Source organism: Cervus elaphus, chromosome 22, assembly GCF_910594005.1.
Source record: "Cervus elaphus chromosome 22, mCerEla1.1, whole genome shotgun sequence".
Taxonomy (NCBI): domain Eukaryota; kingdom Metazoa; phylum Chordata; class Mammalia; order Artiodactyla; family Cervidae; genus Cervus; species Cervus elaphus.
The window spans coordinates 68,737,925-68,754,575 of NC_057836.1; positions in this window are offsets into that span (position 1 = coordinate 68,737,925).

Below are 16,651 nucleotides of genomic sequence, written 5' to 3' on the forward strand. Positions count from 1 at the left end.
GAATCCCCTGTGGGGACCACAGAAAAAGACCTAGTTCCCCACCTCATCGCGACCGGAGGCCTCACATCCTTTGAAAACTCCAGAGGTACGCGGAGATCAGTGCCTCCAAAGGAGACGATGCCTGACTCCTCGTGAAACTTGATAGGAGTCCCACGATTCCTGTGGCACGTGGAAAGGGACCCTTGGTCTCCCGCCTCAGCTGGAGAGGCGTCCCAATTGCCCTGCCAAGCCTCGAGGAGAATCCCGATTTGTCCCTCGCAACTAGGCAGGAGTCCTGACGTCGCTGAACAAACACGAGTGTGGAAGGGCCATCCCCGTCGTAACTCGAGAATATACCGCAGGTTCCCGCCGCAACTCGAGAAAAACCATGAGACTTCCCCCTCGCCGCGAGATGAGGCCCGATTCCCCTGCACTGCGTGCAGAGCAATTCAGTGATGCACATCACACATGAAAGGAGCCTTGATTTCCTTTATGGCACTCCAGAGAAACCCCAAGAACACTCTTTCAAGGCTAGAGGAATCCTGAGGTCACTGTAGCAACACGAAAGAGCTCCGTGGACCAACAATCAACTCGAGATGAGAGGTTAGTCCCTGGCTTCGACTCCAGAGGAATACCACCTTACCACAAGCACCTCAAGAGGAGGCTTCTCTCAGCTCTAAGTATGTGAGAGGGACCCTGATTTTTCGGCCTAAAGTGGAATGGACACTGCAATGCCCTGACGCGAAATAAGGCCGGATATTCCTGCAGTGACTTGAATGTAGGCTCGTCTTGTATCTCCCAAGATGAAAGGATGTCTGAATCCCCTGTGGAGACCACAGAGAAAGACCTAGTTCCCCACCTCGTCGCGACCGGAGGCCGCACATCCTTTGAAAACTCCAGAGGTACGCGGAGATCAGTGCCTCCAAAGGAGACGATGCCTGACTCCTCGTGAAACTTGATAGGAGTCCCAGGATTCCTGTGGCACGTCAAAGTGACACTTCGTCTCCCGCCTCGGCTGGAGAGGCGTCCCACATGCCCTGCAAAGCCTCGAGGAGAATATCGAGTTGTCCCTCGCAACTAGGCAGGAGTCCTGACGTCGCTGAACAAACACGTGGGTGGAAGGGCCATCCCCGTCGTAACTCGAGAATATACCCCAGGTTCCCGCCGCAACTCGAGAAAAACCATGACACTTCCCCCTCGCCGCGAGATGAGGCCCGATTTCCCTGCACTGCGTGCAGAGCAATACGGTGTCGCACATCACACATGAAAGGAGCCTTGATTTCCTTGATGGCACTCCAGAGAAACCCGAAGAATACTGTTTCAAGGCTAGAGGGATCCTGAGGTCACGGTAGCATCAAGAAAGAGCTCCTTGGACCAAAAATCAACTCGAGATGAGAGGTTAGTCCCTGGCTTCGACTCCAGAGGAATACCACCTTACCACAAGCACCTCAAGAGGAGGCTTCTCTCAGCTCTAGGTATGTGAGAGGGACCCTGAGTTTGCGGCCTCAAGTGGAATGGACACCGAGATACCCTGACTTGAAATAAGGCCGGATATCCCTGCAGTGACTTGAATGCAGGCTCGTCTTGCATCTCCCAAGACGAAAGGATGTCTGAATCCCCTGTGGAGACCACAGAGAAAGACCTAGTTCCCCATCTCATCACGACCGGAGGCCTCACATCCTTTGAAAACTCCAGAGGTACGCGGAGATCAGTGCCTCCAAAGGAGACGATGCCTGACTCCTCGTGAAACTTGATAGGAGTCCCAGGATTCCTGTGGCACATGGAAAGGGACCCTTGGTCTCCCACCTCAGCTGGAGAGGCGTCCCAATGGCCCTGCCAAGCCTCGAGGAGAATCCCGAGTTGTCCCTCGCCACTAGGCAGGAGTCCTGAAGTCACTGAACAAACACGTGGCTGGAAGGCCCATCCCCGTCATAACTCGAGAATATACCCCAGGGCCCCGCCGCAACTCGAGAAAAACCATGAGACTTCCCCCTCGCCACGAGATGAGGCTCGATTCTCCTGCACTGCATGCAGAGCAATTCCGTGTTGCACATCAAACATGAAAGGAGCCTTGATTTCCTTGATGGCACTCCAGAGAAACCCCAAGAATATTTTTCAAGGCTAGAGGAATCCTGAGGTTACTGTAGCAACACGAAAGAGCTCCGTGGACCAAAAATCAACTCGAGATGAGAGGTTAGTCCCTGGCTTCGACTCCAGAGGAATACCACCTTACCACAAGCACCTCAAGAGGAGGCTTCTCTCAGCTGTAGGTATGTGAGAGGGACCCTGAGTTTGCGGCCTCAAGTGGAATGGACACTGCGATGCCCTGACGCGAAATAATTCTGGATATCCCTGCAGTGACTTGAATGCAGGCTCGTCTTGCATCTCCCAAGATGAAAGGATGTCTGAATCCCCTGTGGAGACCACAGAGAAAGACCTAGTTCCCCACCTCATCGCGACCGGAGGCCTCACATCCTTTGAAAACTCCAGAGGTACGCGGAGATCAGTGCCTCCAAAGGAGACGATGCCTGACTCCTCGTGAAACTTGATAGGAGTCCCAGGATTCCTGTGGCACGTGGAAAGGGACCCTTGTTCTCCCGCCTCAGCTGGAGAGGCGTCCCAATTGCCCTGCCAAGCCTTGAGGAGAATCCCGAGTTGTCCGTCGCAACTAGGCAGGAGTCCTGCCGTCGCTGAACAAACACGTGGGTGGAAGGGCCATCCCCGTCGTAACTAGGAGAATATACCCCAGGTTAACGCCTCAACTCGAGAAAAACCATGAGACTTCCCCCTCGCCGCGAGATGAGGCCCGATTCCCCTGCACTGCGTGCAGAGCAATTCCGTGTTGCACATCACACATGAAAGGAGCCTTGATTTCCTTTATGGCACTCCAGAGAAACCCCAAGAACACTCTTTCAAGGCTAGAGGGATCCTGAGGTCACTGTAGCAACACGAAAGAGCTCCGTGGACCAACAATCAACTCGAGATTAGAGGTTAGTCCCTGGCTTCGACTCCAGAGGAATACCACCTTACCACAAGCACCTCAAGAGGAGGCTTCTCTCAGCTCTAGCTATGTGCTGAGTTTGCGGCCTCAAGTGGAATGGACACCGCGATGCCCTGACTCGAAATAAGGCCGGATATCCCTGCAGTGACTTGAATGCAGGCTCGTCTTGCACCTCCCAAGACGAAAGGATGTCTGAATCCCCTGTGGAGACCACAGAGAAAGACCTAGTTCCCCACCTTATCGCGACCGGAGGCCTCTCATCCTTTGAAAACTCCAGAGGTACGCGGAGATCAGTGCCTCCAAAGGAGACGATGCCTGACTCCTCATGAAACTTGATAGGAGTCCCAGGATTCCTGGGGCACGTGGAAAGGGACGCTTGGTGTCCCACCTCAGCTGGAGACGCGTTCCAATTGCCCTGCGAAGCCTCCAGGCGAATCCCGAGTTGTCCCTCGCAACTAGGCAGGAGTCCTGACGTCGCTGAACAAACACGTGGGTGGAAGGGCCATCCCCGTCGTAACTCGAGAATATACCCCAGGTTCCTGCCGCAACTCGAGAAAAACCATGAGACTTCCCCCTCGCCGCGAGATGCGGCGCGATTCCCCTGCACTGCATGCAGAGCAATTCCGTGTTGCACATCAAACATGAAAGGAGACTTGATTTCCTTGATGGCACTCCAGAGAAACCCCAAGAACACTGTTTCAAGGCTAGAGGGATCCTGAGGTCACTGTGGCAACACGACAGAGCTCCGTGGACCAAAAATCAACTCGAGATGAGAGGTTAGTCCCTGGCTTCGACACCAGAGGAATACCACCTTACCACAAGCACCTCAAGAGGAGGCTTCTCTCAGCTCTAAGTATGTGAGAGGGTCCCTGAGTTTGCGGCCTAATGTGGAATGGACACTGCAATGCCCTGACTCGAAATAAGGCCAGATATCGCTGCAGTGACTTGAATGCAGGCTCATCTTGCATCTCCCAAGATGAAAGGATGTCTGAATCCCCTGTGGAGACCACAGAGAAAGACCTAGTTCCCCACCTCATCGCGACCGGAGGCCTCACATCCTTTGAAAACACCAGAGGTACGCGGAGATCAGTGCCTCCAAAGGAGACGATGCCTGACTCCTCGTGAAAGTTGATAGGAGTCCCAGGATTCCTGTGGCACATGGAAAGGGACCCTTGGTCTCCCGCCTCAGCTGGAGAGGAGTCCCAATTGCCCTGCCAAGCCTCGAGGAGAATCCCGAGTTGTCCCTCGCCACTAGGCAGGAGTCCTGAAGTCACTGAACAAACACATAGCTGGAAGGCCCATCCCCGTCATAACTCGAGAATATACCCCAGGGCCCCGCCGCAACTCGAGAAAAACCATGAGACTTCCCCCTCGCCACGAGATGAGGCTCGATTCTCCTGCACTGCATGCAGAGCAATTCCGTGTTGCACATCAAACATGAAAGGAGCCTTGATTTCCTTGATGGCACTCCAGAGAAACCCCAAGAATATTTTTCAAGGCTGGAGGGATCCTGAGGTTACTGTAGCAACACGAAAGAGCTCCGTGGACCAAAAATAAACTCGAGATGAGAGGTTAGTCCCTGGGTTCGACTCCAGAGGAATACCACCTTACCACAAGCACCTCAAGAGGAGGCTTCTCTCAGCTCTAGGTATGTGAGAGGGACCCTGAGTTTGCGGCCTCAAGTGGAATGGACACTGCCATGCCCTGACGCGAAATAATTCTGGATATACCTGCAGTGACTTGAATGCAGGCTCGTCTTGCATCTCCCAAGATGAAAGGATGTCTGAATCCCCTGTGGAGACCACAGAGAAAGACCTAGTTCCCCACCTCATCGCGACCGGAGGCCTCACATCCTTTGAAAACTCCAGAGGTACGCGGAGATCAGTGCCTCCAAAGGAGACGATGCCTGACTCCTCGTGAAACTTGATAGGAGTCCCAGGATTCCTGTGGCACGTGGAAAGGGACCCTTGGTCTCCCTCCTCAGCTGGAGAGGCGTCCCAATTGCCCTGCCAAGCCTCGAGGAGAATCCCGAATTGTCCCTCGCAACTAGGCAGGAGTCCTGACATCGCTAAACAAACACGTGGGTGGAAGGGCCATCCCCGTCGTAACTCGAGAATATACCCCAGGTTTCCGCCGCAACTCGAGAAAAACCATGAGACTTTCCCCTCTCAGCGAGATGAGGCACGAATCCCCTGCACTGCGTGCAGAGCAATTCCGTGTTGCACATCACACATGAAAGGAGCCTTGATTTCCTTGATGGCACTCCAGAGAAACCCCAAGAACACTGTTTCAAGGCTGGAGGAATTCTGAGGTCACTGTAGCAACACGAAAGAGCTCCGTCGACCAAAAATCAACTCGAGATGAGAGGTTAGTCCCTGGCTTCGACTCCAGAGGAATACCACCTTACCACAAGCACCTCAAGAGGAGGCTTCTCTCAGCTCTAGGTATGTGAGAGGGACCCTGAGTTTGCGGCCTCAAGTGGAAAGAACACCGCGATGCCCTGACTCGAAATAAGGCCGGATATCCCTGCAGTGACTTGAATGCAGGCTCGTCTTGCACCTCCCAACACGAAAGGATGTCTGAATCCCCTGTGGAGTCCACAGAGAAAGACCTAGTTCCCCACCTCTTCGCGACCGGAGGCCTCACATCCTATGAAAACTCCAGAGGTAGGCGGAGATCAGTGCCTCCAAAGGAGACGATGCCTGACTCCTCGTGAAACTTGATAGGAGTCCCAGGATTCCTGTGGCACATGGAAAGGGACGCCTGGTCTCCCACCTCAGTTGGAGAGGCGTCCCAATTGCCCTGCCAAGCCTCGTGGAGAATCGCGAGTTGTCCCTCGCAACTAGGCAAGAGTCCTGACGTCGCTGAACAAACACGTGGGTGGAAGAGCAATCCCCGTCGTAACTCGAGAATATACCCCAGGTTCCCACCGCAACTCGAGAAAAACCATGAGACTTCCCCCTCGCCGCGAGATGAGGCCCGATTCCCCTGCACTGCATGCAGAGCAATTCCGTGTTGCACATCAAACATGAAAGGAGACTTGATTTCCTTGATGGCACTCCAGAGAAACCCCAAGAACACTGTTTCAAGGCTAGAGCGATCCTGAGGTCACTGTAGCAATACGAAAGAGCTCCGTGGACCAAAAATCAACTCGAGATGAGAGGTTAGTCCCTGGCTTCGACTCCAGAGGACTACCACCTTACCACAAGCACCTCAAGAGGAGGCTTCTCTCAGCTCTAAGTATGTGAGAGGTACCCTGATTTTGCGGACTAATGTGGAATGGACACTGGAATGCCCTGACGCGAAATAAGGCCAGATATCGCTGCAGTGACTTGAATGCAGGCTCATCTTGCATCTCCCAAGATGAAAGGATGTCTGAATCCCCTGTGGTGACCACAGAGAAAGACCTAGTTCCCCACCTCATCGCGACCGGAGGCCTCACATCCTTTGAAAACACCAGAGGTACGCGGAGATCAGTGCCTCCAAAGGAGACGATGCCTGACTCCTCGTGAAACTTGATAGGAGTCCCAGGATTCCTGTGGCACGTGGAAAGGGACCCTTGGTCTCCCGCCTCAGCTGGAGAGGCGTCCCAATTGCCCTGCCAAGCCTCGAGGAGAATCCCGAGTTGTCCCTCGCAACTAGGCAGGAGTCCTGACATCGCTGAACAAACACGTGGGTGGAAGGGCCATGCCCGTCGTAACTCGAGAATATACCCCAGGTTCCCGCCGCAACTCGAGAAAAACCATGAGACTTCCCCCTCGCCGCGAGATGAGGCCCGATTCCCCTGCACTGCGTGCAGAGCAATTCGTGTTGCACATCACACATGAAAGGAGCCTTGATTTCCTTGATGGCACTCCAGGGAAACCCCAAGAACACTGTTTCAAGGCTAGAGGGATCCTGAGGTCAATGTAGCAACACGAAAGAGCTCCGTGGACCAAAAATCAACTCGAGAAGAGAGGTTAGTCCCTGGCTTCGACTCCAGAGGAATACCACCTTACCACAAGCACCTCAAGAGGAGGCTTCTCTCAGCTCTAGGTATGTGAAAGGCACCCTGAGTTTGCGGCCTCAAGTGGAAAGGACACCGCGATGCCCTGACTCGAAATAAGGCTGGATATCCCTGCAGTGACTTGAATGCAGGCTCGTCTTGCATCTCCCAAGACGAAAGGCTGTCTGAATCCTCTGTGGAGACCACAGAGAAAGACCTAGTTCCCCACCTCATCGCGACCTGAGGCCTCACATCCTTTGAAAACTTCAGAGGTACGCGGAGATCAGTGCCTCCAAAGGAGACGATGCCTGACTCCTCGTGAAACTTGATAGGAGTCCCAGGATTCCTGTGGCACGTGGAAAGGGACCCTTGGTCTCCCGCCTCAGCAGGAGAGGCGTCCCAATTGCCCTGCCAAGCCTCGAGGAGAATCCCGAGTTGTCCCTCGCAACTAGGCAGGAGTCTTGACGTCGCTGAACAAACACGTGTGTGGAAGGGCCATTCCCGTCGTAACTTGAGAATATACCCCAGGTTCCCTCCGCAACTCGAGAAAAACCATGAGACTTCCCCTTCGCCGTGAGATGAGGCCCGATTCCCCTGCACTGCGTGCAGAGCAATTGTGTGTTGCACATCACACATGAAAGGAGCCTTGATTTCCTTGATGGCACTCCAGAGAAACCCCAAGAACACTGTTTCAAGGCTAGAGGGATCCTGAGGTCAATGTAGCAACACGAAAGAGCTCCGTGGCCCAAAAATCAACTCGAGAAGAGAGCTTAGTCCCTGGCTTCGACTCCAGAGGAATACCACCTTACCACAAGCACCTCAAGAGGAGGCTTCTCTCAGCTCTAGGTATGTGAGAGGGACCCTGAGTTTGCGGCCTCAAGTGGAATGGACACCGCGATGCCCTGACTCGAAATAAGGCCGGATATCCCTGCAGTGACTTGAATGCAGGCTCGTCTTGCATCTCCCAAGATGAAAGGATGTCTGAATCCCCTGTGGAGACCACAGAGAAAGACCTAGTTCCCCACCTCATCGCGACCGGAGGCCTCACATCTTTGAAAACTCCAGAGGTACGCGGAGATCATTGCCTCCAAAGGAGACGATGCCTGACACCTTGTGAAACTTGATAGGAGTCCCAGGATTCCTGTGGCACGTGGAAAGGGACCCTTGGTCTCCCGCCTCAGCAGGAGAGGCGTCCCAATTGCCCTGCCAAGCCTCGAGGAGAATCCCGAGTTGTCCCTCGCAACTAGGCAGGAGTCTTGACGTCGCTGAACAAAAACGTGTGTGGAAGGGCCATTCCCGTCGTAACTTGAGAATATACCCCAGGTTCCCGCCGCAACTCGAGAAAAATCATGAGACTTCCCCTTCGCCGTGAGATGAGGCATGATTCCCCTGCACTGCTTGCAGAGCAATTGTGTGTTGCACATCACACATGAAAGGAGCCTTGATTTCCTGATGGCACTCCAGAGAAACCCCAAGAACACTGTTTCAAGGCTAGAGGGATCCTGAGGTCAATGTAGCAACACGAAAGAGCTCCGTGGCCCAAAAATCAACGCGAGAAGAGAGGTTAGTCCCTGGCTTCGACTCCAGAGGAATACCACCTTACCACAAGCACCTCAAGAGGAGGCTTCTCTCAGCTCTAGGTATGTGAGAGGGACCCTGAGTTTGCGGCCTCAAGTGGAATGAACACCGCGATGCCCTGACTCGAAATAAGGCCGGATATCCCTGCAGTGACTTGAATGCAGGCTCGTCTTGCATCTCCCAAGATGAAAGGATGTCTGAATCCCCTGTGGAGACCACAGAGAAAGACCTAGTTCCCCACCTCATCGCGACCGGAGGCCTCACATCCTTTGAAAACTCCAGAGGTACGCGGAGATCAGTGCCTCCAAAGGAGACGATGCCTGACTCCTCGTGAAACTTGATAGGAGTCCCAGGATTCCTGTGGCACATGGAAAGGGACCCTTGGTTTCCCGCCTCAGCTAGAGAGGCGTCCCAATTGCCCTGCCAAACCTCGAGGAGAATCCCGAGTTGTCCCTCGCAACTAGGCAGGAGTCCTGACGTCGCTGAACAAACACGTGGGTGGAAGGGCCATTCCCGTCGGAACTCGAGAATATACCCCAGGTTTCCGCCGCAACTCGAGAAAAACAATGAGACTTCCCCCTCGCCGCGAGATGAGGCCCGATTCCCCTGCACTGTGTGCAGAGCAATTCCGTGTTGCACATCACACATGAAAAGAGCCTTGATTTCCTTGATGGCACTCCAGAGAAACCCCAAGAACACTGTTTCAAGGCTAGAGGGATCCTGAGGTCACTGTAGCAACACGAAAGAGCTCCGTGGACCAAAAATCAACTCGAGATGAGAGGTTAGTCCCTGGCTTCGACTCCAGAGGAATACCACCTTACCACAAGCACCTCAAGAGGAGGCTTCTCTCAGCTCTAGGTATGTGAGAGGGACCCTGAGTTTGCGGCCTCAAGGGGAATGGACACCGCGATGCCCTGACTCGAAATAAGGCCGGATATCCCTGCAGTGACTTGAATGCAGGCTCGTCTTGCATCTCCCAAGACGAAAGGATGTCTGAATCCCCTGTGGAGACCACAGAGAAAGACCTAGTTCCCCACCTCATCGCGACCGGAGGCCTCACATCTTTGAAAACTCCAGAGTTACGCGGAGATCAGTGCCTCCAAAGGAGACGATGCCTGACACCTCGTGAAACTTGATAGGAGTCCCAGGATTCCTGTGGCACGTGGAAAGGGACCCTTGGTCTCCCGCCTCAGCTGGAGAGGCGTCCCAATTGCCCTGCCAAGCCTCGAGGAGAATCCCGAGTTGTCCCTCGCAACTAGGCAGGAGTCCTGAAGTCGCTCAACAAACACGTGTGTGGAAGGGCCATCCCCGTAGGAACTCGAGAATATACCCCAGGTTCCCACCGCAACTCGAGAAAAACCATCAGACTTCCCCCTCGCCGCGAGATGAGGCCCGATTCCCCTGCACTGTGTGCAGAGCAATTCCGTGTTGCACATCACACATGAAAGGAGCCTTGATTTCTTTGATGGCACTCCAGAGAAACCCCAAGAACACTGTTTCAAGGCTAGAGGGATCCTGAGGTCACTGTAGCAACACGAAAGAGCTCCGTGGACCAAAAATCAACTCGAGATGAGAGGTTAGTCCCTGGCTTCGACTCCAGAGGAGTACCACCTTACCACAAGCACCTCAAGAGGAGGCTTCTCTCAGCTCTAGGTATGTGAGAGGGACCCTGATTTTGCGGCCTCAAGTGGAATGGACTCTGCGATGCCCTGAAGGAAAATAACGCCGGAAATCCCTGCAGTGACTTGAATGCAGGCTCGTCTTGCATCTCCCAAGATGAAAGGATGTCTGAATCCCCTGTGGAGACCACAGAGAAAGACCTAGTTCCCCACCTCATGGCGACCAGAGCCCTCACATCCTTTGAAAACTCCAGAGGTACGCGGAGATCAGTGCCTCCAAAGGAGACGATGCCTGACTCCTCGTGAAACTTGATAGGAGTCCCAGGATTCCTGTGGCACGTGGAAAGGGACCCTTGGTCTCCCGCCTCAGCTGGAGAGGCGTCCCAATTGCCCTGCCAACCCTCGAGGAGAATTCCGAGTTGTCCCGCGCAACTAGGCAGGAGTCCTGCCGTCGCTGAACAAACACGTGTGTGGAAGGGCCATCCCCGTCGGAACTCGAGAATATACCCCAGGTTCCCGCCGCAACTCGAGAAAAACCATGAGACTTCCCCATCGCCGCGAGATGAGGCCCGATTCCACTGCACTGTGTGCAGAGCAATTCCGTGTTGCACATCACACATGTAAGGAGCCTTGATTTCTTTGATGGCACTCCAGAGAAACCCCAAGAACACTGTTTCAAGGCTAGAGGGATCCTGAGGTCACTGTAGCAACACGAAAGAGCTCCGTGGTCCAAAAATCAACTCGAGATGAGAGGTTAGTCCCTCGCTTCGACTCCAGAGGAAAACCACCTTACCACAAGCACCTCAAGAGGAGGCTTCTCTCAGTTCTAGGTATGTGAGAGGGACCCTGAGTTTGCGGCCTAAAGTGGAATGGACACCACGATGCCCTGACTCGAAATAAGGCCGGATATCCCTGCAGTGACTTGAATGCAGGCTCGTCTTGCATCTCCCAAGACGAAAGGATGTCTGAATCCCATGTGGAGACCACAGAGAAAGACCTAGTTCCCACCTCATCGCGACCGGAGGACTCACATCCTTTGAAAACTCCAGAGGGAAGCGGAGATCAGTGCTTCCAAAGGAGACGATGCCTGACTCCTCGTGAAACTTGATAGGAGTCCCAGGATTCCTTTGGCACGTGGAAAGGGACCCTTGGTCTCCCGCTCAGATGGAGAGGCGTTCCAATTGCCCTGCCAAGCCTCGAGGAGAATCCCGAGTTGTCCCTCGCAACTAGGCAGGAGTCCTGACGTCACTGAACAAACACGTGGCTGGAAGGCCCATCCCCGTCGTAACTCGAGAATATACCCCAAGTTCTCGCCGCAACTCGAGAAAAACCATGAGTCTTCCCCCTCGCCGTGAGATGAGGCCCGATTCCGCTGCACTGCATGCAGAGCAATTCCGTGTTGCACATCAAAAATGAAAGGAGCCTTGATTTCCTGATGGCACTCCAGAGAAACCCCAAGAACACTGTTTCAAGGCTAGAGGGATCCTGAGGTCACTGTAGCAACACGTAAGAGCTCCGTGGACCAAAAATCAACTCGAGATGAGAGGTTAATCCCTGGCTTCGACTCCAGAGGAATACCACCTTACCACAAGCACCTCAAGAGGAGGCTTCTCTCAGCTCTAGATATGTGAGAGGGACCCTGAGTTTGCGGCCTCAAGTGGAATGGACACTGTGATGCCCTGACGCGAAATAAGGCCGGATATCCCTGCAGTGACTTGAATGCAGGCTCGTCTTGCATCTCCCAAGACGAAAGGATGTCTGAATCCCCTGTGGAGACCACAGAGAAAGACCTCGTTCCCCATCTCATTGCGACCGGAGGCCTCACATCCTTTGAAAACTCCAGAGGTAGGCGGAGATCAGTGCCTCCAAAGGAAACGATGCCTGACTCCTCATGAAACTTGATAGGAGTCCCAGGATTCCTGTGGCACGTGGAAAGGGACCCTTGGTCTCCCGCCTCAGCTGGAGAGGCGTCCCAATTGCCCTGCCAAGCCTCGAGGAGAATCCTGAGTTGTCCCTTGCAACTAGGCAGGAGTCCTGACGTCGCTGAACAAACACGTGTGTGGAAGGGCCATCCCCGTCGGAACTCGAGAATATACCCCAGGTTCCCGCCGCAACTCGAAAAAAACCATGAGACTTCCCCCTCGCCGCGAAATGAGGCCCGATTCCCCTTCACTGCGTGCAGAGCAATTCCGTGTTGCACATCACACATGAAAGGAGCCTTGATTTCCTTGATGGCACTCCAGAGAAACCCCAAGAACACTGTTTCAAAGCTAGAGGGATCCTGAGGTCACTGTAGCAACACGAAAGAGCTCCGTGGACCAAAAATCAACTCGAGATGAGAGGTTAGTCCCTGGCTTCGACTCCAGAGGAATACCACCTTACCACAAGCACCTCAAGAGGAGGCTTCTCTCAGCCCTAGCTATGTGAGAGGGACTCTGAGTTTGCGGCCTCAAGTGCAATGGACACCGCGATGCCCTGACTCGAAATAAGGCCGGATATCCCTGCAGTGACTTGAATGCAGGCTCGTCTTGCACCTCCCAAGACGAAAGGATGTCTGAATCCCCTGTGGAGACCACAGAGAAAGACCTAGTTCCCCACCTTATCGCGACCGGAGGCCTCTCATCCTTTGAAAACTCCAGAGGTACGCGGAGATCAGTGCCTCCAAAGGAGACGATGCCTGACTCCTCATGAAACTTGATAGGAGTCCCAGGATTCCTGGGGCACGTGGAAAGGGACGCTTGGTGTCCCACCTCAGCTGGAGACGCGTTCCAATTGCCCTGCGAAGCCTCCAGGCGAATCCCGAGTTGTCCCTCGCAACTAGGCAGGAGTCCTGACGTCGCTGAACAAACACGTGGGTGGAAGGGCCATCCCCGTCGTAACTCGAGAATATACCCCAGGTTCCTGCCGCAACTCGAGAAAAACCATGAGACTTCCCCCTCGCCGCGAGATGCGGCGCGATTCCCCTGCACTGCATGCAGAGCAATTCCGTGTTGCACATCAAACATGAAAGGAGACTTGATTTCCTTGATGGCACTCCAGAGAAACCCCAAGAACACTGTTTCAAGGCTAGAGGGATCCTGAGGTCACTGTGGCAACACGACAGAGCTCCGTGGACCAAAAATCAACTCGAGATGAGAGGTTAGTCCCTGGCTTCGACTCCAGAGGAATACCACCTTACCACAAGCACCTCAAGAGGAGGCTTCTCTCAGCTCTAAGTATGTGAGAGGGTCCCTGAGTTTGCGGCCTAATGTGGAATGGACACTGCAATGCCCTGACTCGAAATAAGGCCAGATATCGCTGCAGTGACTTGAATGCAGGCTCATCTTGCATCTCCCAAGATGAAAGGATGTCTGAATCCCCTGTGGTGACCACAGAGAAAGACCTAGTTCCCCACCTCATCGCGACCGGAGGCCTCACATCCTTTGAAAACACCAGAGGTACGCGGAGATCAGTGCCTCCAAAGGAGACGATGCCTGACTCCTCGTGAAAGTTGATAGGAGTCCCAGGATTCCTGTGGCACATGGAAAGGGACCCTTGGTCTCCCGCCTCAGCTGGAGAGGAGTCCCAATTGCCCTGCCAAGCCTCGAGGAGAATCCCGAGTTGTCCCTCGCCACTAGGCAGGAGTCCTGAAGTCACTGAACAAACACATAGCTGGAAGGCCCATCCCCGTCATAACTCGAGAATATACCCCAGGGCCCCGCCGCAACTCGAGAAAAACCATGAGACTTCCCCCTCGCCACGAGATGAGGCTCGATTCTCCTGCACTGCATGCAGAGCAATTCCGTGTTGCACATCAAACATGAAAGGAGCCTTGATTTCCTTGATGGCACTCCAGAGAAACCCCAAGAATATTTTTCAAGGCTGGAGGGATCCTGAGGTTACTGTAGCAACACGAAAGAGCTCCGTGGACCAAAAATAAACTCGAGATGAGAGGTTAGTCCCTGGGTTCGACTCCAGAGGAATACCACCTTACCACAAGCACCTCAAGAGGAGGCTTCTCTCAGCTCTAGGTATGTGAGAGGGACCCTGAGTTTGCGGCCTCAAGTGGAATGGACACTGCCATGCCCTGACGCGAAATAATTCTGGATATACCTGCAGTGACTTGAATGCAGGCTCGTCTTGCATCTCCCAAGATGAAAGGATGTCTGAATCCCCTGTGGAGACCACAGAGAAAGACCTAGTTCCCCACCTCATCGCGACCGGAGGCCTCACATCCTTTGAAAACTCCAGAGGTACGCGGAGATCAGTGCCTCCAAAGGAGACGATGCCTGACTCCTCGTGAAACTTGATAGGAGTCCCAGGATTCCTGTGGCACGTGGAAAGGGACCCTTGGTCTCCCTCCTCAGCTGGAGAGGCGTCCCAATTGCCCTGCCAAGCCTCGAGGAGAATCCCGAATTGTCCCTCGCAACTAGGCAGGAGTCCTGACATCGCTAAACAAACACGTGGGTGGAAGGGCCATCCCCGTCGTAACTCGAGAATATACCCCAGGTTTCCGCCGCAACTCGAGAAAAACAATGAGACTTTCCCCTCTCAGCGAGATGAGGCACGAATCCCCTGCACTGCGTGCAGAGCAATTCCGTGTTGCACATCACACATGAAAGGAGCCTTGATTTCCTTGATGGCACTCCAGAGAAACCCCAAGAACACTGTTTCAAGGCTGGAGGAATTCTGAGGTCACTGTAGCAACACGAAAGAGCTCCGTCGACCAAAAATCAACTCGAGATGAGAGGTTAGTCCCTGGCTTCGACTCCAGAGGAATACCACCTTACCACAAGCACCTCAAGAGGAGGCTTCTCTCAGCTCTAGGTATGTGAGAGGGACCCTGAGTTTGCGGCCTCAAGTGGAAAGAACACCGCGATGCCCTGACTCGAAATAAGGCCGGATATCCCTGCAGTGACTTGAATGCAGGCTCGTCTTGCACCTCCCAACACGAAAGGATGTCTGAATCCCCTGTGGAGTCCACAGAGAAAGACCTAGTTCCCCACCTCTTCGCGACCGGAGGCCTCACATCCTATGAAAACTCCAGAGGTAGGCGGAGATCAGTGCCTCCAAAGGAGACGATGCCTGACTCCTCGTGAAACTTGATAGGAGTCCCAGGATTCCTGTGGCACATGGAAAGGGACGCCTGGTCTCCCACCTCAGTTGGAGAGGCGTCCCAATTGCCCTGCCAAGCCTCGTGGAGAATCGCGAGTTGTCCCTCGCAACTAGGCAAGAGTCCTGACGTCGCTGAACAAACACGTGGGTGGAAGAGCAATCCCCGTCGTAACTCGAGAATATACCCCAGGTTCCCACCGCAACTCGAGAAAAACCATGAGACTTCCCCCTCGCCGCGAGATGAGGCCCGATTCCCCTGCACTGCATGCAGAGCAATTCCGTGTTGCACATCAAACATGAAAGGAGACTTGATTTCCTTGATGGCACTCCAGAGAAACCCCAAGAACACTGTTTCAAGGCTAGAGCGATCCTGAGGTCACTGTAGCAATACGAAAGAGCTCCGTGGACCAAAAATCAACTCGAGATGAGAGGTTAGTCCCTGGCTTCGACTCCAGAGGACTACCACCTTACCACAAGCACCTCAAGAGGAGGCTTCTCTCAGCTCTAAGTATGTGAGAGGTACCCTGATTTTGCGGACTAATGTGGAATGGACACTGGAATGCCCTGACGCGAAATAAGGCCAGATATCGCTGCAGTGACTTGAATGCAGGCTCATCTTGCATCTCCCAAGATGAAAGGATGTCTGAATCCCCTGTGGTGACCACAGAGAAAGACCTAGTTCCCCACCTCATCGCGACCGGAGGCCTCACATCCTTTGAAAACACCAGAGGTACGCGGAGATCAGTGCCTCCAAAGGAGACGATGCCTGACTCCTCGTGAAACTTGATAGGAGTCCCAGGATTCCTGTGGCACGTGGAAAGGGACCCTTGGTCTCCCGCCTCAGCTGGAGAGGCGTCCCAATTGCCCTGCCAAGCCTCGAGGAGAATCCCGAGTTGTCCCTCGCAACTAGGCAGGAGTCCTGACATCGCTGAACAAACACGTGGGTGGAAGGGCCATGCCCGTCGTAACTCGAGAATATACCCCAGGTTCCCGCCGCAACTCGAGAAAAACCATGAGACTTCCCCCTCGCCGCGAGATGAGGCCCGATTCCCCTGCACTGCGTGCAGAGCAATTCGTGTTGCACATCACACATGAAAGGAGCCTTGATTTCCTTGATGGCACTCCAGGGAAACCCCAAGAACACTGTTTCAAGGCTAGAGGGATCCTGAGGTCAATGTAGCAACACGAAAGAGCTCCGTGGACCAAAAATCAACTCGAGAAGAGAGGTTAGTCCCTGGCTTCGACTCCAGAGGAATACCACCTTACCACAAGCACCTCAAGAGGAGGCTTCTCTCAGCTCTAGGTATGTGAAAGGCACCCTGAGTTTGCGGCCTCAAGTGGAAAGGACACCGCGATGCCCTGACTCGAAATAAGGCTGGATATCCCTGCAGTGAC